Source organism: Ambystoma mexicanum, chromosome 12, assembly GCF_040938575.1.
Source record: "Ambystoma mexicanum isolate Mex_15411 chromosome 12, UKY_AmexF1_1, whole genome shotgun sequence".
Classification (NCBI taxonomy): domain Eukaryota; kingdom Metazoa; phylum Chordata; class Amphibia; order Caudata; family Ambystomatidae; genus Ambystoma; species Ambystoma mexicanum.
Genome location: NC_090936.1, coordinates 51,971,619 through 51,998,337, shown reverse-complemented (window position 1 = coordinate 51,998,337; position 26,719 = coordinate 51,971,619). Strand labels below are relative to the sequence as shown.

Genomic DNA, 26,719 nt, shown 5'->3' with positions numbered 1-26,719 from the left:
GTGCTTTTAGAACAAGGCACACAGGCAGTAAAGGCACGGTGAGAACCGTACGTCGGATAGTGCAGTGCCGACAGGAGGATAGAAGCCTTGCTGGTGCTTTGATGAGGTGAAGAAGGAAACGGCAGGCTGAAGAACGAGAGAAGAAGCTTCTGAACGACCGCAAGCAATCGGGAAGGAAGCAGCGCAAGAACATACAAACACAGTGCGGTTAGTAAGGGACACAAACCGAACAGGTAGGAAGGCAAAGAAGGCAGCGAAACTACGAGCGTGTTTACCAGAAGGATAGTACGGGTTGCAACGCCTCGAGTCTCGCACTGGAAGAGATTAATAATGGCAGCGGCATTTTGGAAATGAGCTAGAATGCTCATCAAGATATGTGTTAACACGTAACGGCACGTTAATTGAGGTGCCAAAGCTTCCAATATTGCCATGGGCCGAACATGACACAGAGTGAAACCCTGTAGGGACCAGCCAGGAGAGCATGCACCAAGCAGCAGTCGGTATCAACGAGCCAGGACGGGCATGCCTCTGTCCACAGAATGAAAGGCTTCACTGGCGCCGGAGCAAGTAAAAATAAAGAGCTAGAAGGCAAGCCACCAGCCCAGAAGCAATCCAAAGTGCTCACCTACTGGGTGCCTCAGTATCATAACAGGGGTGAGTTGTATTGGCAGGCGGAAGAGAATCTCTCAGGCCGGCAAACACAGCATGGAATGTCTTGGGCCGGAAAACACTGTGGGCTGTGCAGCAGCAGGCATCACAGTTGCAGTGTCCAACCGGCTGGAATCAAGATGGCGGACTCGCTTTCACCCTGCGGTGGCTGCAGGTCCCAGGGTGAAAGCAGTGCCCATGATGCGGTATAACTGTTGTGGTCAAGCTGCGGCCACTGAAAGCCCAACAAGTAGATGAGACGCTAATAGAATGGCTCACTTCGGGGCACACCAAGCAGAGCAGCAATGCGCGGCAGTCCGTCAAACAAATCGCACAAAGTTCCAAAAGGTGTAAAAACAAAGTTCAAAGTTCCACAGTGTTCAAGAGAGTACCACCCCCCTTCTCTCGACTTCTCACCATACTTACAATTCCCTGAGGGAATGATTTCATTCCCCAGGTTTCTTTTCCACTTACTTGAAGATCCAAGATATTGTCTCCCTTCTCTCAGCTTTGCCACAATGTTCACAAATCGCAAGGTTGGCTACCTTCCCCAGGTTTCCCTTCCTTTGCACAGCCAACTGGGTTCACTCTTCTCCCCGGTACTGTGACTATGAAGAGGAGTAACCATTGTCCTTCTTATATGGGTGTGAGTGCCAGACTTGCCTGGTATCAACAGTTCTCGTTCTAGGTAGACTTGGTGAAGCCTTCTGTCAAGTACTTCCTGTTGCACAGCCTCCCTGGTTCATCTTACTCTCAGGTACTGTGACTATGAGGATGAGCAACTGATGTATTTCTGTTATGGATGTTAGTCCCAGACTCTTCTGCCTTCAGTACATATCCTTCTATGTAGGCTTGGTTCACTCTCCTGCCAAGCACTGCCATATATTATCATAGATATGAAAGTTTCTTCAATATTACTTTGATGGTCCCAGACCCTCAGCTTGAGGTATTTCTTCCCTGTCTTTGTTTGCCACTGCTTCCTCTTACTTTCACGGTCCCAGACCCTAGGTTCATTGTATTTCTCCCCTTTTTCTTCTTGCCACAACTTTCTCTGCTTCCCAGCGTCTTTCTTCCCCTCCGTGGAACTGTTTTCTCAGTTCGCAGGGGCATTTTTATTTTTTTTGCATTTTTAAAGCACTCACACAGCGTGCGGGCATCGAGGCACTGTTACAGGAATTGTTTGTTGCGTAATTGCTTTTTTTTGTCTTAGTTGCGTGTTTATAACGCGTTTAAATACCGAGAGGTTTCTAAGCACGGACCCGGGGATCGTTGCTTTATGTCGTCTTGCTTCCAAGGCGAGCACATTGCCTACTGAGCTATCCTCCCGGGAGGATCCGCCTTCTCCCAGCTTCCTCCATCAGTCGCAGGACTCGTGGTGCTTGGGGAGGCTTTGTTCAGTCTGCGGCGTCCCCACAGCACCAACTGCCTATCAGGAAGCCATCGCACACCTCTAAGACAGAGGACAAGGAAGCTACCAGTCCCCTAAAAGAACTACAGAACTTGGTCCAAAGGATAAGCAGAGACTATTTGCATATGGTCTATTGAGAAGAACAGTATAATCCAGAAAATCGGTGTGAAGAATCACAGCACCCAGGAGAATGCAGTCTTTCTCCTGGCTTTAGTGAGTTATACTAGTGGTAGAGTCAGATAGGTTTGTTTTGGACAGTGGACAGATTATTTGTGGAAATTCACTCTGACTGTCAGAAAACATTCCCATCCTGGTCCCTGTGGCATAAATGGAAATGAACGGCAGTTTATTAAGTAACATGTATTCCAAGATGGCGCTAGAAGTTTCCACACATCCAAGGTTATACAACGTTTCATCTTATTTCAACATGGCGCACTGGCTTTGAGAGTCCAGCCGCAATCGTCACCTCAAGACCACAGTAAAAGCAACATGGGCGGTAAACTCCCAGCGTCGCTTCTTTTCGGAACACTGGCACTGTCCATACATTTATGCCCTTACTCCCTGTTCTGTCTTTCCTTTGTCCAGCCATCTGCCTATCATTTTCTGGGTTTCGCTCTCTCTTCTTCATTTCTTCTGCTGGTTTTATTACGGCTTCGGCTCCCACTTCTATTGTTATCTGCCGTGCAAGGTGAAACTGCTACGGACTCCTTGGGCCTTCCTCATTTACCTTGCTAGGACTGGAAAATGAATCGATCAGCTCCCCACAGCTTGTGGATTCAGTGGGTTGCCCATCCTCCAAACTTACCAGAATGGTTTTCAACCCCCTCAGGGTTTCCTTTAGGCTAAACAACTCTCTGTTCCTATGCAGGGGTCGGATGGTCTCTGACAGTCTCTCACATATCTCCTTTTCTAGAATTCTACAGTGCCTCCAGGGCAGTGCTCACTACATCCCTAATACTCACCTACGGCCACCTTAGTGAAATAGGCAGAGAACACCCCATAGACATAGGGAAAGGTAGGTCTTATTTTACTTTAAATAAACTATATGGTAAAAATGTCTTTACAGCGTCTGCATCCTTTTTCTGATCCTCCACAGTGCATGGAAAGTACTGCCTGGAATACATATTGACTATTTACCCCACAGATAATCTTCCAAGTATCCCATGCCATAAATATCTCATACGATCCCACATTGTAATTGGGCGGTATTTTAAAAATAAGACATAATTAAGATACCACTTGTTTTTACAATTACCACCATATTCTAAATGTCTACCCTATTTATGATCCGTTGCCTAGTCCAGCTCGTTGTTTAACTAAAACCTGTCCTTCTGCCACCCAAAATCACTAGGTACGTCTCTCGGAGAGCCACTAACATTGTAAGGCTTCATATTGGACAGCTGCCCTGCTAGAGTGTTGTCCTTAAGGGAATATTACTTTTGAGTTGGCTACCCTACCATGCATTACTCTTTACTCCCTTTACTATCAGTTAGTTATCTCCAAGTGAAATGGAATTTGCTCTATTCATATCTGAAGGCCGCTATTACGTCCTCAAAAAGCATTTAAATGTATGGGTCTCTACTGAAATTAGTCTGTTACATATTGGACAGTGCTGATTTTTTCTGAGTTGGTCTAAACCCTTCTTTTCATATCCCAGCCTGCCGACTCCTCTGCCCAGTGAACACAGGGCAGTTGAAAATGTGGTCTGCTTTCTATGGCCAGTGTTTGGTCAACACAGACAGGATGTGGATTGGGGTGCAGCAAGAAGGAAGAGGTAAGGAGAGCATGGTGGCTTGGGTGGTAGAGATAGGGAGGTGGTAGAGGCATGGGGTGGGAGTGTGAGAGGGCAGGAGGCATGGATAGTGGAGTCTCCATTTGGGGAGACAAAGACGAGTGGAGCGGGGGGGAGGGTGCATGCTGGTCAGAGGGGCAAGGATATGAAGGGGCAGGGGGATGGAGGTAAGGGGTGACAAATGGGAGGGCATGGGGTTGAGACTTCCCTTCCCTTTACAGAACATAGGATAGGTGGGAGGGTGGAGGGACAATAAGTTAATTCAGTTAGGTGGATTCAGTGTGAGACTCCCTGGGAATAGGATTTGGTGGGCGGGATTTGGCACAAAGGGATTCGGGGAGATTGGATTTGGTGCTGGGACATAGATCCTAAATTCCCTCATTCCATCCCACTCACACTCGGTCCCTAGCAAGTGGGCCTTGCAGTTGTGGCTTTCTGGGTGATGGCTTGCGCTCTCTGTTCTAGTTGCCCTTATGTGGCCATCACATTCACCTTTTCATACAATCCCCTCTGGGCTCTGTCACTTCTGATAGGCAATCCCAGATTATTCATCTGGTGACTGGCAGTTTCCGCAAGCATCTACCAGACAAGCAAACCTCCATACTGCAAGGGTACATTGGAGCGCAACTCAAATTCATTCTGCAACCAATTGTTGATTAATTTCATTACTCATTTAAAGTACTATAAATTGCCCTCACTGGTTATACGCTGCTTCTTAGGAGCATTGTGCACTGACACCACAGGCATGCAAACTATCACAAACTCAATCCCTACCTTTCATCCCCTGCCATACTTTTTCAAATCCTTCATGTCCATTTTACTCTTGTGACGAATCCAGGGAATTCGCCCCCTTCTCCCCTTTGCGACTAGGCTAGGGAGGTGAGCCTGTTACACAATATCCTACCTAGTGGGCAGGGCAAGCAGGTTCCCATTGGAAGTGATCCACCCTCACTGGGGACAAGGACTGCTGAAGCAGATATTCCCTTTCACCTTGCCCAAGCATTTTTCCCAAAACGTGTATTTTGGAATTTGGGAATTGAGCAGGGTAGCCATGTGCAGGGCCCCTTTAAATGGATGGCTTGATCCATGACTTACCTATATTTATTTATTTATTTACTTGTTTTTAATCGGAAATGAATTAACGATTTTTACAAGAACCCTTCTTCTACAGATGCGCCGAGGCGCTTTTGACAGTTATTTTTCTGATGTTGAATGTTTACTTTCCGCCTTCTCTATCCGGAATTATGCTGTTTTTTGATTATTCCTTAGATTTGGCTTGCGGTGGGCGATTTCACTGTTTCGGCCATCTCTGCTATTTTCATATGGGCCTGTGTGTTGGAAATCTTTTCGAAGGCAAGGTCTATCAATTTTACTGCCGCTATGGTCCATCTCGTTGATTCTCCTGATATTAGCCTGTTCCAGACCGCCTCTTCATCTAGCGTCGTCGCCCCTTGCAGACATGGTTGTATATATCTGTCTCTAATTATGCTGGTTTTTGGGCATCTTAGGACTAGATGTCGCAATGTTTCCACTTCTTCTTTATTTTTGCATAGGCGGCAACTTTTATCCATTTTTGATGATCTAATGGCTAGGATTTGATGTGTCATCAGCAGGTTTAGTCTTGCCTTCAAGAATGTGCTCCTCATCTTTTTGTTCGGGAACTTTTTGCAGTAGTTCAGTGGCTCTTTCACCTTGTTGAACGTCGGTGGAAGGTGGGTGAGTAGCTTATTTGCTCTCGCTGTGTCTACAGTGTGGATCCAATCCATGAGTTCGATTTTTATCTTTACTCGGTCTGGGTTTTTTTTTAGATCTTCTTCTGTGCATGATATTTCGTTTAGTGTTTCTTGTATTGTTGTTGCCCAATTGTTGAGCGCTTTACAAGTGCCCGTTTTCAATTCTTCTGCTATCACCGCGCATATTGGCAATGAATCGGCCATTATGATTTTTCTATAAAGTCTCAGCTTGCTTTGCTTGACTGATGTAGCTAACGAGACCAGGCCCAACTCCCTTCTAATTGCGGGCATGGAGGTTGATTTCGGTAGGCCTAGTACTGCCTTCCACACCTGTCCTTCCAATTTTTGCCATATTGGGTTCGGTAAGTTGAGCGCGGCTTCCATACCATAGATGATAGACGGCACAACCTTTGCCTTATAAAATTTTATTGCCGGACCTATTACACCTGCATGGTGAAACCCAGAACCAATGGGAGGGTCTAAAATACATCAGGACACCAAGAAAAGGAGAGCCTAGCTGAGGCGTGAAAGACGCCGGTTTGCTTGCTGTGTAAAGAAGGAAGTCTCGCCCCCTCAGCTGGCGCTAAATGGGGAGCCATGCAGTTGCCATGTTGTGCATGGACACCAAAATACCTGGTGACACGGTGTTGAAGATCCCGCTGAGCCCAGGACTGCCAGGAGAGGAATCCATTCCTTGAGACAGAAGACGTACCGGTAACCTGCTCCTCCCAGACAGGAGAAAAGAACTCAAGATGAAGCAGCCGACTGCGCAGTCTGGAGCCAGGACGGGGAAGTGGGTTTGCACACTTCTGGGAAACTGCCTCCACAACCGATGCCTGCCGCTGGTGGGAAGGCATGCAGAGTTGAACAGAAAGTGGGTGAAGGGCGATGAAGCAATCTCATAGCCCACACACAGCCGACATTCAGTCTACTCCAGAAGGGGGTAAGCAAACTCGCCAGAGAAACTGTAACCAAAGCGGGGCACAGCAGGTCCGTAGCCCACATATGGCTGACATTCAGAAGACCCTAGAAGGGTGCAAGCAAAATGGCCAGAGAAACCATAACCAAAGCGCAGCCAAGCAGGCCCATAGCCTGCATTAGGCTGATAAGCAGAAGACCCTAGGAGGGGGTAAGAGAAGCTGTAAGGTCAACTGCAACCAAAGTGCAGCCAAGCAGTCTCGTAGCCCACCAAGATCCAGGAAGGGTTGAAAGAAACTATGACCACAGACAGTATATATGTCAGGCTGAGCAAACCCCTGGCCTACCCAAGGCCAAAAGCAGGAATATCCTGATAAGAACAAGGAGCAAGAGGGATTTGTTAAAGACCAAGTAGCACAACTCAGAGGACCTTATTAGGTTCAATATCCCTCAGGAGAGGGGATAAACCAAGAACTGTTTGGACTAACTTATAAAGCTGTGTTGTGCCAAAAGAACAATAAAAGACATTTCTTGTGTGTTATTTGTTCACCTGATCCACCAGGCTAGAGCTGGATGAGACTTTTTGTCTACTCCTTGCAACCACTGATTTAGGATCTGGAGGAGACTTTTTAGAACTCTTTCTGGTGGGGCACAGAAATACAGCCCCCACCTAGTGAACCTAGGGGGAAGCCACCCCATTCTAAATCATAACTTAGGTTGTCTTTCCTTATTTAGTGGTAGGACAGATATTATGGTAGCATAGGTTTTGACGGAGGACTGAGTGTTTTTATTTGGCATCCTGATGAGCACCCATTTGATGTTTTTTAGAGTAGGGAACTTATCTTATTGGTAATGCTTAGAGAAGGTTTTCTTTCATTTAAAAAATAAAAGCGTTGTGTTGAAACATGTTCACTTGTCCTTCTCCTATATCTGACTTACCACAATCTGCTCCCGCTTCCTCCTTTCCCTACTCCAGCACCCTTTTCCATTCCCACACAGATCAAGGCCTTGATATCCTTCATGGTGGCACAATGTGCAAATTCCCGAAAAGGCCCAGTGCTGTTTGCACCACTACCGTCCCGACAAGGACAGTATAAACAGCTCCTAACATAACATACTTGCAATGAGCCCGTAAATGTTTAACCAAGCCTGAATAAACAAACACAATGTGGGTCTGCTGTCTGGCTGCATCTTTCCAAATAATTAATTGTGGATTTGGGTGTTGATAAAGTAATCATTATTCTGATTGATGGGACTAACCATTAATCTCCTGAAAGGCACCAAGTCCTTCCCACACTCCTGGTGGGGGTGACATGCCAGTGACCACTCTCCCTGGATAGATTACCAATATGTAAGCCTCACTTCCCGAGCAGTTGCACAGGTAGACAACATTCCTGGGATACTTGCAGGCCAACAACATTCATCAATATTTAGAGTGTAGTTGTGGCCTCAAGTTTAGGGAAGCATATCTGGGGTGCCAAGCCGACATACTGGCTAATCGTACTCTAGGTGGGTCCTTTCTTTATCTCCAGACTCGTCACTTGCACAACTTTGTTTGAGGAGCTTTGGTACAAGTGGGTGCACAAATACTTATATAACCATTCGTTCAGTCTAGTTATGAATATGTATAATCAGACTGTGTCTGGTGTAGATGTCAACAAAAACACGTTACAGTGGAGTTATGGTTCTCCTAACCTTTAGGTGTTATGAAAAGTGATAGGAATTTCACTTCTCAGTGCCACAATCTTAAGATGTAAGAAACTAAGAAAAAACAGTGCTAGGGATGTACTCATCCTCTCACGGATTCAGTGATCGCGTAACTTTCCGGTCAGTCTCATGTTATAGACTATCATGCTTTCTGCTTTAGTTCTTAGTTTCAGGCTTAATGTGCCCAACTCTTAAAGCAGCAGTAAAACTGATTGCTTTACTTTTCAGTCTCAGTGTTATGGTAACCAGCATGTTTCTTTTGTTACTCATCACTCTAGGTGTTATACTACCCAGCATGCATCTTGCTTTACTCCTCATTCTGAGGGATATAGTATCCAGTCCACAATGCCTCCAGGGATATAGCACCTCAACGGATCTAGTACCCTGCTTTCTCATTGCTATCCATCCAAGAATATACAATCCAGCTTTCTCTTCAGCTACAGCTGTTACATACCTCAGAGATATACCACCTAGCCCACTCTTCATTTAGGAGTATAGCACCCATAGCTGTCACGGCTTCCCGCTGTGGCAACGATGACAGATGTGTGGACCTCTCGGCATTGCCGCCACACTGCCAGGTTTCTGCGTGCAGCAGTCTAGTTCTTTTTCAAGATGGCGCCCTGACGCGGCAGCCTCCGTACTTAGTACGGCATCCTGAGCAGCTCAGAGCGTTGCAACCCTCCAGTTAGGATTGCCTTCAACGCTTCCCCTTGTCTTCTCTGTTCCTGTGCCTGTTCCTTGCCTTTATCTGGCTTTCTGATATTCCCTTCCAGTTATCTCCCCTTCAGTGCTCGCACTCCCTCCTGATTCCTGATCTTGCTCCCCCTTTTGCCTTTCCTGGATACAAGTCGGCTTCTGCCATCCACCAGATATTTGTATTCTCTTTTCACATCTGTTTGCTGGAGTTGTTGTTATCCTACCCTGACAGTACTAGAGGGGTTTTTGTGCCACTGGCTTTTCCCCTTGTGTTATTTTGGGGAGGGGGGGGTTCCTTCTAAACTCCACCTTGCTTTGCCTGTATACTATTTGTGCTAGCAAGGTGACGACTGGAGTGGAGTGTCCCTATTTATTCTCTGATCAACTGCATTCAAGAAAGAAGGGAGCCAAGCCTACAAAAAGGATTGCTGCTAAGGTAACTGAACAAGTAGAAGGTGGTGAATGTGAGAATATCACTCTACAGCTCTTGTACTGTGCCTTCAAGGAAATAGCACCCAGCTGATTCTGCCCCCAGGCATATAGCAACTAGTTCAATATACAACTTTCACTCTGCATTGCAGTTTGCACAGTCACTGGATACAGCATCAAGCTCACTCTGTTTCCAGGGATATGGTGCCCATCTTGCTATGCAGCTCGTAGAGTACCTTGAAAGATCTAGTGACCAGGTTACACTGCCTCTATGGATATTGCACCCAACCCGTTACACCTTGCACTGTGCTTCCCGGAATCTAGCACTCAGTTTGTTCTGCATGCAGGGGCATAGAGCTCAGCTCGCTATGCAGCTGACTCCTCGCTCATATTGTGTCTCTGAGCCACAGGCTTTTTTGCCCTTTTGCTACTTGGGATTGCCACAGCCATTGCTCCCAAGGCTCCAAAAGATTGCTCCCAAGGCTCCAAAAGTCTTGCAACAAGTTTTAAGTAATGGTGGGAGTCCCACTCTTCCTCTAACATATTTGCAGCTATGCAATGAGGTTAGTGAGGTTTGCGACTGGGTTACCAAAACTGCTCCATGCTTTCCTTGGGCCCCAAGAATGGGGCTCATGGACTGCGCTGTTTCCAGGTCAGACAGTTTCTTAGTCGGTACGAGATCCATGCTGGTGTTTCAGGTGGCCCCAAGATCCTAGTATCCAAATGCCAGTAATGGGCAATGTCAAATGGACCCCAAAATGAGCAAGTGGGGTTCTCCAGCATTGGATCTTTCATGGATTCACATGCTTAGAATATTCCCCGTCATCAGACTGGGAACCCTCGGTACACTTATAAAGCCGTTTTTCCATAGGAAAACTTCGACACTTTTGTGTCCTATCCACGTCGTTTTTGGGTTACTCACGCATGCCCCAATAGGACGTAGCGGTATAAATGCCCCGCCCCCGCGGCTCCCTTCAGATTTCAACCGTCTTCCAAAGTAGTGGGATCACCTCGCGTCATCTACTATTTTGTCAAGGTTGTTCGTTGTGTTTTTTCCTGATGTCTGGAAAAGCTCTGTTCCGCCCGTGCGCTACATGCGGGCTGAAGAAAGTGTATGAGGGGGATGGACATATGGACTGCATATATTGTCTACACCCTCACCACTCGGCAGACAAGTGCGACATATGTAAGGGCTTCTCCCAAAAGACTCTTAAAGACCGGAGTCGGCGGTTGGTGGCCTGGTTGGGCGATGGAGCGGGTGCGTACCCGCCTCCGGAGGTGGGCTCCACGCACAGCGTGGCCTCGGCATCAAAATCCTCAGGGGCCCACCGCCGTTCAGCATCGGCTGAACCCCCGGTGAAGAAACCACGCCTTGCGGAGAAGTGGTCTTCGGGAAACCATTCCGCAAGGGAATCTTCACTGAAGGAAACCTCACCATCATCATCATCGTCAAAAAAGGAGACATCCTCCTCAGGTGATCACCATAGATCATCCTCGAGTCGAGAGTCTGAGAAACACAGGTCAAGTTCAAAAAAGGCGGGAACCCCTCAGGGAGCTACGCAGATACCACCGTTGTCGACGGGAGGGCAATCGTCGACTCCCTCACTACCAATGACGCAGTTGGTTTCGTCTATTGTTATGCCGCAGGTGGTGGCTACGATGACGGCTGGCCCAACTTTAGCCTCGTCGATGGAGATCCCGCAGGAGGCCTGACGACCGGAGGTATTCGACCCGCTTTTACCGGAATCCTTGCTGCAACAGGAGGCAGCCTTGTCTGTGTCCTCTGTGGACGAGGAGTGTGAGAGGATGGCTGAGCCTGCAGAGCTCGGGTTACAAGGCGTTAGCAAGCTGACTCTTTCCAGTCGGACTAATATCCCGTTTACAACCCCTCTTCTTAACCCACCGTCTGTTCTATCACTGGAAGTTCTATCCACGTTGCAGACCTTGTTAAAGAAATTGGACGAGAAATTACCACAAGTGGCAGCTCCGACCATATCGACTGTCGACGAACCTGGCCCTTCCCGTCGGCCAACTCAGACGATGTCGACGGCAGTACCGGCACGTGAGGACCTCACAGGTGCACGCCCGGAGGAAGGAGAGCTGCTGGACTCAGACTCAGGCAGAAGGTCCTTATCAGATGTTTGGTTATCCCCCTCTAGGGATCCAACCTGGGAGTCGGAGGCAGAATTTGAAGCCCCAAGGAGCCCAGCTCAGCCGTCTCCTCCGGACGACATTGGGTCGTTCCATGCCATGATGAGCAAAGCGTGTACCGAATTCGGATTGGCTCAGGAGGAAGAGAAAAAAGACTGTTTTCTATTCGACCACAACGGAAAGAGAAGAAGGTCGGTGTTCTCAGTACCAATCCTGGATCATGTGTGGCAGCAGGGTTTACAGACGATGTGTCAACCTTTCTTGGAGCCTGAAATAAAAGGTAGGCTAGAGAAGAAATTTAAGGCTCCAGAATATACCCCCAAATGTCTATCCTCCCAACCAGCCCCAGAGTTGGTGGTGTCAGTGGCTGTGGCGAGAAACAGCACAAATGCACGACTCCTCCGGAGAACGAGGCCAGGAGACAAGATGCCTTTGGCAAGAAGGTGTTGTCGGTGGGTGCAACGACGGTAAAGGCGGCCAATTCTATGGCTATAATGGCCAGGTATGATAGAGAGATGTGGCACCGGTTGGCACCCATACTAGAACATCTCCCAGAAGAACACAGGAAAGCGGCGATGTTACTCGTCCGAGAGGGTGAAGAGGCCTCAAATCATTCTATAAATATCGCTGTGGACCTTGCAGAATCAGGATTTAAGCAAGTCAACAACGGGGTGGTTCTACGGAGACAAGCGTGGCTTAAATGCACCAACTTTAGACTTGAGGTGCAATACAAGGTGCTGGATATGCCCTTTGAGGGAGACCTTCTGTTCGGCGAAAAGGTGGATGAGGCCATAAAGGGCATGAAGGAGGACTCTGACACGGCGCGTTCTTTGGGTGCCCTCCAGAGTGGAAGGAATTTCCGTTCTTTTCGCCTCTTTAGGGGAGCATCAGGGAACTCCTGATTCTCAACATCAAGGGGCGGGTCTTTCAATAGGCCGGCGTACTCCTCGCAGGGCTACAGACTGGCTTCTCAAGCCGTGAAACGACGCCGAGACTACCAGACCTCCAGGAAGAGGACGGGCTACTCGTCATCGTCGAAAGATAAGCAGGCCAAAGACCAGCAATGACGGGCGTCAGAACATCCTGGGAGGCAGGGTATCGCATTGTGTCGACGAATGGGAGCAAATAACGACGGATCAGTGGGTGCTGGACACTGTAAGGTTTGGACATTCCCTACAATTCAGAAGCAACCCTCCGCATATTCCACCAGCGTTTTTGACTCAACCCCACCTGAGCGTGTTGCAACAGGAGGTGGTGCTTATGCTACAAAAAGGGGCTATAGAATTGGTTCCTGCATCGCAGAGGGGTCAAGGTGTTTATTCCCGATACTTCGTAGTGAAAAAGCCAAACGGAAAATGGCATCCCATTCTCGACCTTTGCGACCTCAACAAAGCGTTAAAAAGCCTAAAATTCAAGATGCTCACACTCCAGGAAGTTATCAGGTCTGTCCAAGAAGGGGATTTTCTGGCGTCGCTGGACCTTCAAGACACGTACTTCCACATACCAATGCGTCGACGACACAGAAAGTTCCTAAGGTTGGTGGTAGGACGGACTCACTACCAGTTCACAGTACTTCATTTTGGACTAAAATCCTCTCCCAGGACATTCACGAAATGTTTAGCTCCAGTTGCAGCATGGTTGAGAAAGCAAGGCCATCACGTGTACCCGTATCTCGACGACTGGTTGGTGAGGGGATCCTCCCCTATGGCAACTCAAACAAGTTTACAAGCCACCATGCAACTTTTACGACGGCTGGGATTTGCAGTAAACTTCGAGAAGTCTTTGTTGACTCTGTCGAGAAGCTTAGTGTTCTTAGGTGCGCAGTTCGAAACCCGGTCAGGGTTGGTGAGGCCATCCGTCGACGGAATCCACAGACTCAATCAGCTAGCAAGTCAGTGGAGGATCAATACCAAAGTATCGGTGAGGAAATATATGTTGATACAGACAAACTGGTCATCGACGACGACGAGCTCCTACGAGCTCTTCGATGGTGGCAGAGTTTTCAGAACCTATCCGGGGGTGTACCCCTGCAGGAACCGTAATTTCGCGTGACCATAGTGACGGACGCGTCGCTGATGGGTTGGGGAGCACACATGGGCACTCTCCAAACGCAAGATCGATGGTCTTCGAGGGAATCGCTCCTGCACATCAATGTTCTGGAGTTGAGGGCAGTGCGCTGGGCCCTAAAATCTTTCCTACCACACATAAAAGGCTTGGTAGTGAGAATATTGACAGACAACACGACAGCAATGTTTTACTTGAGAAAACAAGGAGGCACTCGGTCAAGAACCCTTTCCACCGAGGCTCAGAAAGTATGGTAATGGGCTCTGAAGCACGATATAACCACCATAGCTCACCATCTCCCTGGAGTAAGGAACGAGCAAGCGGACTCCCTCAGCAGGAAAATGGACCAAATACACGAATGGGAGATAGGCAGTCTTCAGTTATCGAAGATCTTCAAGAAGTGGGGGCAACCTCCTCTGGATAGCTTTGCAACAAAGGAGAACAAGAATTGCGAACTGTACGCCAGCAGGTGGCCACAGAGGGGCTCGCTGGGGGAGGAGTTCTCCTTTCCGTGGACGGAGAAGTTTCTCTACGCCTTTCCCCTGTTTCCTCTCATGCGGAGAACCCTGCAATGGATTCGCAGATACAGGTGTCGAGTCATCCTAGTGGCTCCGTATTGGCCGAGACAGGGGTGGTTTTCTGACCTGCTTCAACTGTCAATAGAGCAGCCGATAACATTTCGGAAAGCCCTGAACCTCCTGTCCCGGGACAAGGGGACAGTGTGGCATCACGACCCGGACAGTCTCAACCTCACAGCTTGGCTCCTGACTTTTCAGAGTTTGGTACCCTGAGTATTTCGTCGGATTATCGGAGAATCCTGCAGGCCGCCCGGGCCCCTTCCATGAACACGTTGTATGCATGCAAGTGGAGGAGATTCTGTGGGTGGTGTCAAAGTCAGCCGGGATTGCACCCCTTGAATATAACTCTGGAACAGCTTCTCCCATATCTGCTGCATTTGGCAGAGAGCGGATTGTCTTTTTCGTCGATAAAGGTACACCTAGCGGCCATCTCAAGGTTTACGACGAAAAAGGCAGTCGTCTCCCTTGTTTAGTGATAGGCTGATAAAGCACTTCATGAGGGGTCTATTCTGTACATTCCCGCCAATTAAGCGCTTTCCACCGACATGGAGTCTTAACTTGGTGTTAGCGGGGCTAATGAAAGCTGCCTTTGAACCGATGGCTTCCTCGTCTATGAAGTTCTTATCGTGGAAGTTGGCTTTTCTAATAGCTATTACGTCAGCTCGACGGCTCTCGGAGATACAAGCATTGGTCATAGATCCACCATACTTGAGGTTCTTTAAGTACAAAGTGGTGCTGTTGACTAATCCTCAATTTATTCCAAAAGTTCCTACTGTTTATCATAAACATTCGTCAATTGTTCTACCTACCTTTTTCGTAACTCCTTCATTGGCTGCGGAAAAGGCCCTCCATACTTTGGACGTGAAGAGAGCTCTGAAATTCTACCTTCATCGGTCTCAGCAAATCAGGACTACGCAGCAACTGTTTGTGGCTTATGGTCCGTTGACGAGAGGAAAGGCAATTTCAAAACAAGGACTAGCTAGATGGGTCTCGTCAACGATTGCTTTTTGTCACTCCAAGGCCGGAAAACCGCTAGAAGGTCGTCCGAGAGCTCATTCCACGAGATCAACTTCGTCCTCGGCAGCGCTGTGGGCAGGGATTCCTCTGACAGACATTTGCCAAGCGGCGTCCTGGTCGGTGCCACACACGTTTACCCGCCATTACTGCCTTGAACGGCAACATGCGGACGATCTGCAGATGGGAAGAGCAGTCTTGCGCCATCTGTTTCAGTGAGGTAAGCCCCGTCCAGGGGAATGACCATATATTTGTGTTTATTTATATATGTGTAGATATGTGTAAAGATATGTAGATATACACTTGTACCTAAGCGCATATGGTGATTATGATGATTACTGTTGTGGTCGTTCTTTGAACTGGCCGGTTTTATATTATATATATATATATATATATATATATATATAATGTATACATATTTGTACATAAAGTGTGTGCTCATAATAATGTTGGTTGCATTCACACCGCCATATCAGAGTTACAGCTGTGTAATCTATTCTAAGCATGTGAATCCATGAAAGATCCAATGCTGGAGAAGAGAATAGTTTCTTACCTGTAACTCCATTTCTCCAGCATTGGTATCTTTCATGGATTCACATGCGCCCGCCGGCCTCCCCTGAATGCAATGTACATGCTGTATCCCCCCATGCTACTTTGGAGGGGTTAAAATCTGAAGGGACCCGCGCAGGCGGGGAATTTATATCGCTACGTCCTATTGGGGCATGCGTGAGCAGTCCAAAAACGATGTGGATAGGACACAAAAGTGTTGAAGTTTTCCTATGGAAAAACGGCTTTATAAGTGTACCGAGGGTTCCCAGTCTGACGACGGGGAATATTCTAAGCATGTGAATCCATGAAAGATACCAATGCTGGAGAAATGGAGTTACAGGTAAGAAACTATTCCCTTATGGGATGGGGTTCTGTCCTGAGTCCCAATAGAGGGGAGGGCACTACAGATTCTGATTTATTTTTTCATTTAGTCTTAAAGTATTGGTGTGGAGACTCTGTTAGGTCGGCTTTGCCAGTCAGCAGCACCACCACACCCTTCATAGATGAAAGCTACATTTACAATTATTACTGAGAGTGACAACTGACATATAACCCGTTCTCTGGGATGTATCCCTCCCAGGAGGGTGTACAACCATGTTTTAGATCACTGTACCCTTGACAAAGGGTAAATATCTTTTTGCATATCAGTCTGGTCCCGCCCCATTTATGCAATTATTCTGATGATATTCAAATTAGAAGTCAAATGATTGATGTAAAGACCAAGTCCCTGGATACCATTAGGTGGTGCAATAAAGCAATTCAAGTGTTGAGAGGCAGATGAACACGTCACCCATAGCTTCTGCCACTACCCTGTCCCAATTTTGTAAAAGTGAGAAACGCTATATACTAAGACAACCATACATCCTTTATCTCAGGCATGTACAGAAGGAGATGGACAATATCTAAGCTGAAGATGGCATGAGTAACCAAACTAACGTTGTGACAATAAATGTGCATGCATTAGACACAAAGCAAATCTGCACTCAACATGAAGAACACTAGGTAACATATGCATTTATACATGAAGAATATTAACATAGCCTCCATAAGACATGAATGCAATATGAACGACACGCGAATATAGCTCACTAACATAGAAACGCAACAGTATTAGGCAGCCATCTTTCCAAAATGGAAGCTGCAACATGCTTCTAAGTATTTCACAAGAAGCCTCAAGTCTTTACGAGAACTCAAAATGCTGAAATCATAAAAATACAGATCCATGCAAGCTCAGGCAGGAGCTGACAACCACAGCCAAGATCACTGTGAATTAAGGGAGGGTCAGAACGTTGCAGTGAAAGCACAAGATAGCAATTCCCAGCATGCACGAAGGATACTCCCAGATTAATTTAAAGTTTTATAAGAAGTACAATCAGCCTTTGTAAGCCAGGTGGAGCACAACTATAAGCCGAATACTCCATGAAGAATAATTCAAGAGTGTCCCCAGTGGCAAGTGAAAACATAGCACTTGCATCAGTAATAGCTAAACTCCCAATAAATAAAGGGTGACATAATCCCAGACACAGTCCCATCACATGTGACCCGTAATTGAAAATACTGTCTATTCATTAGCAAAAAACACAGATGGGACACCTGCTCTTCTCCTTGCATGTATTCCCAGACACAAGACACCACACATCTTCTTTAATTGAAAGGATTCGGCTCTTGGGCACACCAGAATTAACTAAATACAAAGACTCAATGAGCAGTCTATTAAGTACCGCGGGTGCTAGTTCACTGGCTCGGCCCCGGTTTGTACATAAAGGGCTTTGGAATCTGGGTATGGGGACTTCCTAGGATTAAGCGGAGGAGACAACTGTGAGCTTAAAGGCTCGATTTAAAACAAAGCGCCACAAAGCCACCATAAAACAGATGAAATGCGCTTGTATTGCGCTGAAGATGGGTGCCACTTACATGATGATGAAACCAGCTGAGGGATTTCAATTGTATCTAGACTGTGTTGCTCCTGCCTATGCCAGGAGTTTATATTTTCTCTTTCGCACCAACACCCTCAGAGTGGCAGACTATACGGCTAGGTGGTCAGCCTTAGCCGAGACAAGGTGCAAAGTGTGTTGCAGCTCTGATGAGTCAGTAAAACACATCCTATTATTCTGCCCAGGCTACTCAAGTCTGAGAAAGGTACTAACTGTGTAAATTCACCTGTTGGTGCACACCTAAATATATCAACAATTTAAGCATAGATTGGGGGAGCAGGGGAGGAACAATGACCCTGACACGAGGTTAAAATACAAAATGTGACTAAAAGAAGTTCAAACTATGGATGCTCCCGTCCCCGGCACACTGTATGCTGATTCTCAGCTATTGAATACAATGAAACTCGAGATCACAGAGTTTCAAAAAATACATAGATACACAGCGTTACTGTACCAAAAATGCTTTAATACATTGAATAATCAAAACAATGCTTTTTATTGCAGATTTATGTAGAGGCCACAAACCAATCCAATCTAGCTCGACTTATTTTGTGACAAAACCCCTTCTTCAAGAGCAATACATACTGTGGATTAAAACCAAACAAACTGTATTACAACACAGAAAGAATCCCAATGGTAAACACATATTTCATGTGACTAATCAAAGGGGCATTGGGTGCACCCAACAACCTCGTTAACCACTACTTGTCTATTCAAAATCACCAATTGTGCCTTTGTGAGCCAACAACCAGTGTCTCTTTGGAAATCCCCTATTGCGGGAATAATTAATAACATGCAAATCGTGAGAGGTGCCAACCATGCATCCAGAATGCAGTCAAACAATTGTAAAAACAAGGGCCTACCTGGCCTTCATCTGCTGATAATCACTAAAACAGTCCCTCTGTAAAAGTGCCACACCAAAATATAACTATCAATAATCCTACATTGATAACCCAGGAAAGGAAAACAAATACATGGTAGATCCGGCATAGCCTGTTTAAAGGAGGGTAAAAAGTCCCAATGTGGAGATGGCCTGTCACGGCAAAGACATATTAATTCCACTATTCCATAAAACTACTATCATGGTCAAGCTCCCTACTCCACGTGGGACAAAAGCTGGAATGTACCACCTAACAAAAATAAGTGTGCGGGAAAAGTGTCAAAATAAAACACGATATTAAGTAGGAAACTGATAACTCAGACATAACGTCCGACCCAATTGCCTTATTAAAACAATGAAAACAAAAAGACGCATGGCTTTACCTGCACAGCAGTGTGTCACAACAGAACAGAAAACAAACGTGGCCACCAGTGCGCGTCCTGGAAAGCCACCGCTGGTATACACTGTTTAAATGGCCCACATGACCAAATGGGGGTGCAGTAATTTGCAGCCCGTCTAACATGACATGCACTTTGTATTAAACAATACGGGACCGAAACCTAAGGTCCACAGGGTGCTGAACGGGCAACCATGATGTATTAATCTACACTGACCACCACCTGTTGCATACATGTAACCTGTCTGAGTGAAAAAATATGACAAATGCCTTATTAAAACAATGAAAAAAGAAGACACAAGGCTTTACTGCACAGCAGAGTTTCACATCGGAAAACAAATGTGGCTACCAGTGCACGTCCTGGAAGGGACACTGTCCACTATCTTAATGACATTGTGTATACATGGCAAGAATTTTACGCGCATAAGAATCAAAACAGGGGGCGTTATCCATTTCCTGGGTGCCCGGGGCAACAGGTATCTGACAGTAGCAGTACAGGCAGCGTGGGTGATCCCATAGTGCCAGATTCGGACAGACAAGGGCCTACTAATGGTACTGCATTGAATATCCCACGTGGGGGGGTTGAACCACCTGTTAGCACAGCAATAGATAGTGGCACACACTCAGCGGACCGAGGACCTTTTTTAGGCACAAGAGGAAACCCTGCCGAGGCAAAAAGATAAGCACGTAAAAAAAAACATAAAACATAATTTGGTGGTGAATATATCTAATAAGATTCTCATTAGTGGACAATTGGACATCCTCAACTAAACTACGCCTTAAATAGTTTTTTGCTACACAGCCTCTGTCAGAATCCCAACTAGAGGAGGTCAACAGACTGGAGATGCAGCCCAAGAGCTATTTGATCCTCATATTCAGAACTCTCTATTAAACATGTTTGAGAAAAAAACATAACAGAACTTTCTAAAATCAATTATCAGAAGGCTACTCCCTATAATGCAAATAATTCACAGTTAGAACAATTAGACCTCTTAGCCAGAGACGAAGATCTGACAATAAAACCGGGGGACAAAGGGGGTGCCATCGTCGTGATGGACACCTCCTTTTATAAGGATAGGTGTCTATCATTATTAAATGATGATTCAACATACATTAGACTCGATTGCAACCCTATTAATGAAATCAAGGCACTCATTGGCACTTGTGTCAATAAAACTTCACAAAAAGATCCACAAAAATCAGACTAATCCTCCCTTTAGACCGATAGTGGCAGGGACAGACAGTATATTTGATCCACTTGCCATATATGTCGATAAGTTATTACAACCACTGGTTCAAAATATCCCGACCTATTTAAGGGATACTTCAGATTTTCTAAACACATTGGGGGAAATCACAGCTTTATTTGGAGACTGTCTTCTGTTTTCGCTAGATGTGTGTAGTTCGTACATGTCAATCCTGCATAATGAGGGCTTGGAAGCTGTTGAGTGGCTTTTGCTCAACATGGGTCCCGTGAAGGGCACTAGCCAGTTCATAATGGAACTACTCAATATTATCCTATTTAATATTTACTTTAGGTTTGAGGGCATGTTTTATGCACAGGTCTCAGGAACTTCAAGGGGTCCGCCATGGTCCCATCCTATGCTAATATTGTCATGTATAATTTCGAGAGAACAGACATTCTAGTCAAAACAGAATGGTCAAACAAGATTCTCCTCTGGAAAAGATACATCGATATTTTTGGGATTTGGTGTGGATCTCATTAAGAACTACTTACGTTCTTTGAATATCTCAACCAGATCCATGATAGGATTAAGTTTACCCTTGAGATTGGAGAACCCCCTCTGCATTTTCTTGACATAAATCTTTGCCTGAAGGAAAACCGCATCTGTACGTCAGTGTTTCATAAACCCACTGATGCTAACAGTTTATCAAATTCTTTGAGTTTTCATCCTAAGGGCATGGTCAAGAGTTTACCCTATAGCCAGATGCTTGGTGTGAAAATAATTATTTCTGACCCTAAAATACTTGAGACTGAATGTGTTGATCTTATTCATAAGTTCCAAGACCTTGGGTACCCAGAGGAAGTACTCTTGGAGGCAAAGGCGAGAGCGGATACAGTATCTAAGGAACCTTTGCTTAACCCAGAGCAGCGGAAGAGGGAGATCGCACAGCTTTTCGTGTCCAAGTAAGATTATCAGAAAGAATTGGGTAATATTACAACACAACCATACATTACATTAACTTTTCCCCAAGACCCCCTTTGATGGCCTTTAAGAGGGGCCAAAACTTTAGAGACACATTGGTACACGCAGAGAGAGCTGGCAAAGAAAGACAAATGCTCCTGAGCACTCGTAATAAAGGCACATTTCCCTACCTTGCGTGTAGTAATTGTAATAACATCATTAAGGGGAAGACAAATCTCACACCCACACACAGGCCAAAAGATCAATCTGAGAGATGTTGCTACTTGTCTCTTTGCAGGGGTAGTTTATGCAATTAAATGCCCTTGTGGAATGCTGTATGTAGGCCAGACATCAAGACCGGTCAAGGATAAGTGGAATGAGCATAAATCAAATGTGAGATGTAAACAGCAAAAGTCACTGGTGGCCAGACATTTTAATCTCCACAACCATACAGTAGCTCACATGAAATTTATTGTAATGGTGGTTGTCAAACGCCCAGCTAGGGGAGGTGACTACAACTCCCTCCTACTCCAGAGAGAGATGTATTGGATTCATAAATTAGACACAGTGCAACCTAGAGGTCTTAATGAAGATTTCTGTCTTAATTGTTTCATTAAATTGTTCACAGGCAGACTTTTTGAGAGAAAGTATGTATGGATCGATCCTGGGTAGTGAAATGTTAATTCATTTATTGTGTACCACTCTTGTAACATAAATAAATTGCACCATTGCATGTATTTATCCTATATCAGGGGCTATCCACTGGTTTATGCATACAAGATTGTTTAGATCTCTTGCAATGCCATTATTATCGAATTGACCACTGATCTCTTTTTATGGGTAATGGAATGGATCTGCACCTAGATTAGTTCACGTGCCTACAGTACACTCTTTGTTTTGGTACCTTCATTATGTAATCCATTGAACACTAGGCGGACAGTGGTACGTCCATCAATAGGCTGGGTTTATCTTTTAAGTAACAATGTTTACCTATATGTATATACCATTCAACTATTGACATCATTTTGAATGTGTTTTGTAATATTGTGTCTATATTACGATACTGACACCTGACTAGCTATAAGCACATTGAGACATTGTTACAATATTGAATACAACCATGCTTTATGATTTTGCATTATATTTGTCGTCTATACTGTTTTCACAAACTTTGTGATTATGCAATCTAGTCAGCAGAAACATGTCGTGAGTTATGGTGAACCAACTTGCAGTGTCGTGGGTTTGGGGCCCGTTACTCTCATATTTTTTCACTCAGACAGGTTACATGTATGCAACAGGTGGTGGTTAGTGTAGATTAATACATTATGGTTGCCCGTTTTGCGCACTGTGGACCTTAGTTTTCAGTCCCGTATTGTTTAATACAAAGTGCATATCACGTTAGACGTGCTGCAAATGACTGCACCACTGTTTGGCCATGTGGGCCATTTAAACAGTGTATACCAGCGGTGGCCTTCCAGGACGCGCACTGGTGGCCACGTTTGTTTTCTGTTCTTTTGTGACACTCTGCTGTGCAGGTAAAGCCCTGTGTCTTCTTGTTTCATTGCTTTAATAAGGCAATTGGGTTGGGCGTTATGTCTGAGTTATCAGTTTTCTACTTAATATTGTGTTTTATTTTGACACTTTTCCCGCACACTTATTTTTGTTAGGTGGTACATTCCAGCGTTTGTCCCACGTGGAGTAGGGAGCTTGACCATGATAGTAGTTTTATGGAATAGTGGAATTAATATGTCTTTACCGTGACAGGCCATCTTCACATTGGGACTTTTTACCTTCCTTTAAACAGGCTATGCCGGATGTACCATGTATTTGTTTTCCTTTCCTGGGTTATAAATGTAAGATTATTGATAGCTACATTTTGGTGTGGTACTTTTACAGAGACTGTTTTTTTTTTTTTTTTTTTTTAATTGTTTTACAATTTTTACAAAAACTTTCTGTTGGCTAGTGTTTTTCGGACGTTTCCATTGTGAGTCCATGATTTGGTAAAATTAAAGTTCTCCCCTTTTCTGTGTTTCTTTCTTTAACATCCATGTTTTTTTTTTGTTTGTTTTTCTTTGTTTACTCTCGGCTTAGTTTTTCTTCCAGTTTTAGACCTTCGAAGAATTTGGCTGTTGCTACTGTCAATGTTGTGGATTCTCCGCTCATTAGCATGTTCCACCAATCTTCGTCACTGGTGGTAAGATGTTTCATTTTTTGTGATCGTAAGTAGGTCGTTCTGAGACTGTTTGTACCCGGACAGTGAAGAAGTAAGTGTCGCACTGTTTCGATTTCTAGGGTGTCACAGTACCGACAGTTTTTATCTTGAACCTGTTTTCTGAGATATAAAATTTCTTTCGCCTTTAGAATGTTCAGACGTGCTCTCAGGAAGATTATACGCAGAGGTTTGTCTGGGAATTGTTTTAAGTAATTCCTTGTCTCGTCTATCCTTTGTGTGTTGATTGTATGATGACTCTGTGATGTGTTCTTCTCTGCTTTTTCCAAGGTCTCGATCCAATCATGGATTTTTAATTTTTTCTTGATTTTCTCTGGGGTGCGTTCTATCTCCCATTCCGAACATCTGATTTTTTCTGACTGATCTAGTAGGTTTTTGTACCATTTTGTCATCATGTTGTTTTTTTGGTTTGTTATTTCTTGGTAGATGATGTCCAGAGTAGTAGTCCGTGGAGTTCTTAGAATTCATCCCAGGAACAGGATACCGTTTCTGACTACTACTGATTCCAGTGATTGAAGACATAGTTCTCTTCAGATTACTGCTGTTGGGGTTGAATTGGGTAGTCGTAAGACTTTGGAACAAAAAGCGCCTTCCAATTTTTTCCACAGTGTAGGAGGAAGATGAGGCATTGCTTCAGCCCCGTAGGTTAGTGCTGGAGTGACTTTTGCTTTGAAAAATTTTAGTACTGGGAGGATGGTGAATTTTCCAAATTTCCTTTCCAAGAGTGTTGCTTGTGCAGCCAATGTTTTCATCTTTAAGATAAGGTGTTCTTGCATCGATAGTTCTATTTGGCTGCGAGATATTTTCACTCCTAAGTATGTGAAGGTTTTCACTGTCTCCAGCTTCTCTGAGTTAGCAAACCATTGTGATCTTTTAGTTGGCCTAGATGATTTTTCCAAGATCATAATTTTAGTTTTTGCAGTGTTCAGATCTAAATCATTCTTCTTCAAATAGCTTACAAGACTGTCTAGTTGGCGCTGCAGTCCGATTGGTGTTTGATCCAGCAGAAGGATATCGTCCGCATAGAGCAGTCTTGTCACTTTCGACTCTTCTATTTTTGGCGGCAAGGAGCGTGTGTCGATTTCTGCATCCACTATGTCAGCCATGTACGCCTTATAGAGGGCCGGAGCTAGAGGGCATCCTTGTTTGACTCCTCTTGCTGTTCGTATACTTACTGATAGTAGCCCAGCTTCGTTCAGGCGAACTCTGATTGAGGTGTTACTATACAGCGCTTTGATAGGGTTGAGGAGTGAAGTTGGGCTCCTTTGTTTTTCCAGTTTGCGCCATAGTTTTCTCCTGTTTATACGGTCGAAGGCTTGTACCAGGTCGATCGATGCTATGAAGATTGTTGGATAGCCCTCGAAGACTCTTGCCTTCAGAATACTGATCATCATAATGTTGACCGTGGTGCCTAGATTTTTTTCAAAGCCTGTTTGCAGTGGATCTGCTGTCTTTGCCATTTTCTGCCAGTCTTGGAGTTTCTCTAGCACCAGGGATCCGAAGAGTTTGCCCAGCACGTCCAATAGGGCGATAGGTCTGTAATTTCCTGGGTCATCCTTCAGCCCCTTTATGTAAATTGGAACAATATTAGCTGTTTGCCATGTAGCCGGGATAGATTGTGTTGTCCTACATCTTTTAAAGATTTCAGTTATTAACGGGGCCCAAGTTTCCATCTCTTGTTTGAGGTGTAAGTTTGTGATTCCATCCGGACCTGGTGCACGGGAGTTATTTAATTTACTGATTTTTTTTCGAATCTCTTCCTCCGTACATGCCATCCATTTACTTTTTGCGGGTTTTGGTGGTCTTTTTTCCGATGGCTCTGGTTCTTCAAATAAGTTTGTGAAGTGTTTTAGCCATCTGTCTTCAGGGACGTTGTTAGTACTTGTTTTTGCTGGACCTGATAGTAGAGTCCAAAAGTCGTTCAAGTTTCTTTTGCAGACTGCTCTAAGCATGGTCTCTGCGTCTTCTTGGTACAAGTTTCTTCGCAATGTTTGAAGCCACAATTTGTACTTTCTTTTTTGTTTGTTTGCAAAGTCTAAGTTTAACTGTGTGGGGTATTTTTTGGCTTTCCTTAACGATTTTCGTAACTCAGATCTCTTTGAGTGAATTTCCTCGTTGTATTTGTGACGATGGTTTTTTTCTGTTTTCCTTACATGCCTGGGATGTAGGTAAGGGATGAGCAGCGGGCAGTAGTCCAGATTTTTCAATGTGTTGTTGTTGTTACCTCCTATCTCTTTTTGTTTGTAGGTCTCTGTGATCGAGGCAATGCCATCTTTTGTGATTTGTAATCGGTTTCCTTGGGCATTTATAGCCATCTTGGTTGACATGTTGAGTTGCGGGGGTTTGTTGACATGCCATATCGCTTTGAGTAAGTTGTGGTCACTCCGGGTGGATACTACTATCTCAAAGCTTTTGATTTGTTGATATAAATCCCTGGATACAAAGATGTAGTCGATGGTACTTGCGTTTCCTTCCCCCTTCCAGGTTGGAATTCTCTGTCTGGTTGTTTCCAGGGAATTTAGAATGTGGTCCACGTCAAATGTTGTTGTAGCCAAAGTTAATATTTTTTCTATCTCGTTTAAGAAAGCGGATGTATGGATTATGGCCGGGTTCCAATAGATGTTCAGCAGCAGGATAAGATCAAAGCATTGTTTTGATTATTCAATGTATTAAAGCATTTTTGGTACAGTAACTCTGTGTATCAAAGTATTTTTTGAAAACTCTGTGATCTCGAGTTACATCAGGGCTCAAGTCGAGGGTACACGCGGGGGGACGGAGTCCCCCCACTTTATTCAGAGGGTGGACTTAGTCCCCCCAACTAAAAGAGAAACCTTGGAAGTCCTCTTGGAATTTATTAATTAAAGCAGACCTCGGGGATCAAACTGCAGTCGTCAGGTTTGTAGGCCAGACACTTCACCACTGTACTGTATAACCTGATCAAAAATAACAAACAACTAAAGTTGAAATGTCCTATTTCGGGACTGCAAGTCCCAGGGAAAATATTTGTATTTGTTCTTGGAGTTTAGAACATGCACACATTTTTAATGTTTTCAAAAAACGCTATTAGAAAAAAAATCCTCTCTTGGTTTTGTGTGTGTGTTGAGTTCATGAAAGGCAAATTCCATTTGTCCTGTTCAATTTGGGTGGCTATGCAAAGCCAATTTAATGAAATGTGCATATTTCACCTTGATATGCTATTTCCTGGTGACGTCACCTCCCATTTCGTTGGCTGATGAGTCCCCCCACTTTAATTTATAGGACTTGACCCCTGAGTTACATAGTGTTCAATAGCTGAGAATCAGGGGACGGGAGAGTTCATAGTTTGAACTTCTTTTAGTAAAAACATTACTTACTGCCAGTACTCCTACTGAAAGACATAAGAACAACAGATTCACCCAAAGAGTTCTTTAAGAATCTACCAGATATGAACTTAGCCTATTATAT

General features: G+C 45.0%; 1 protein-coding gene across 1 annotated transcript in view; it reads right to left on the bottom strand.

The window, feature by feature from the left end:
* Positions 1-26,719, bottom strand: part of CFTR (CF transmembrane conductance regulator) — a 1,072,657-nt gene that overhangs the window by 586,559 nt on the left and 459,379 nt on the right. The window lies entirely within an intron of this gene.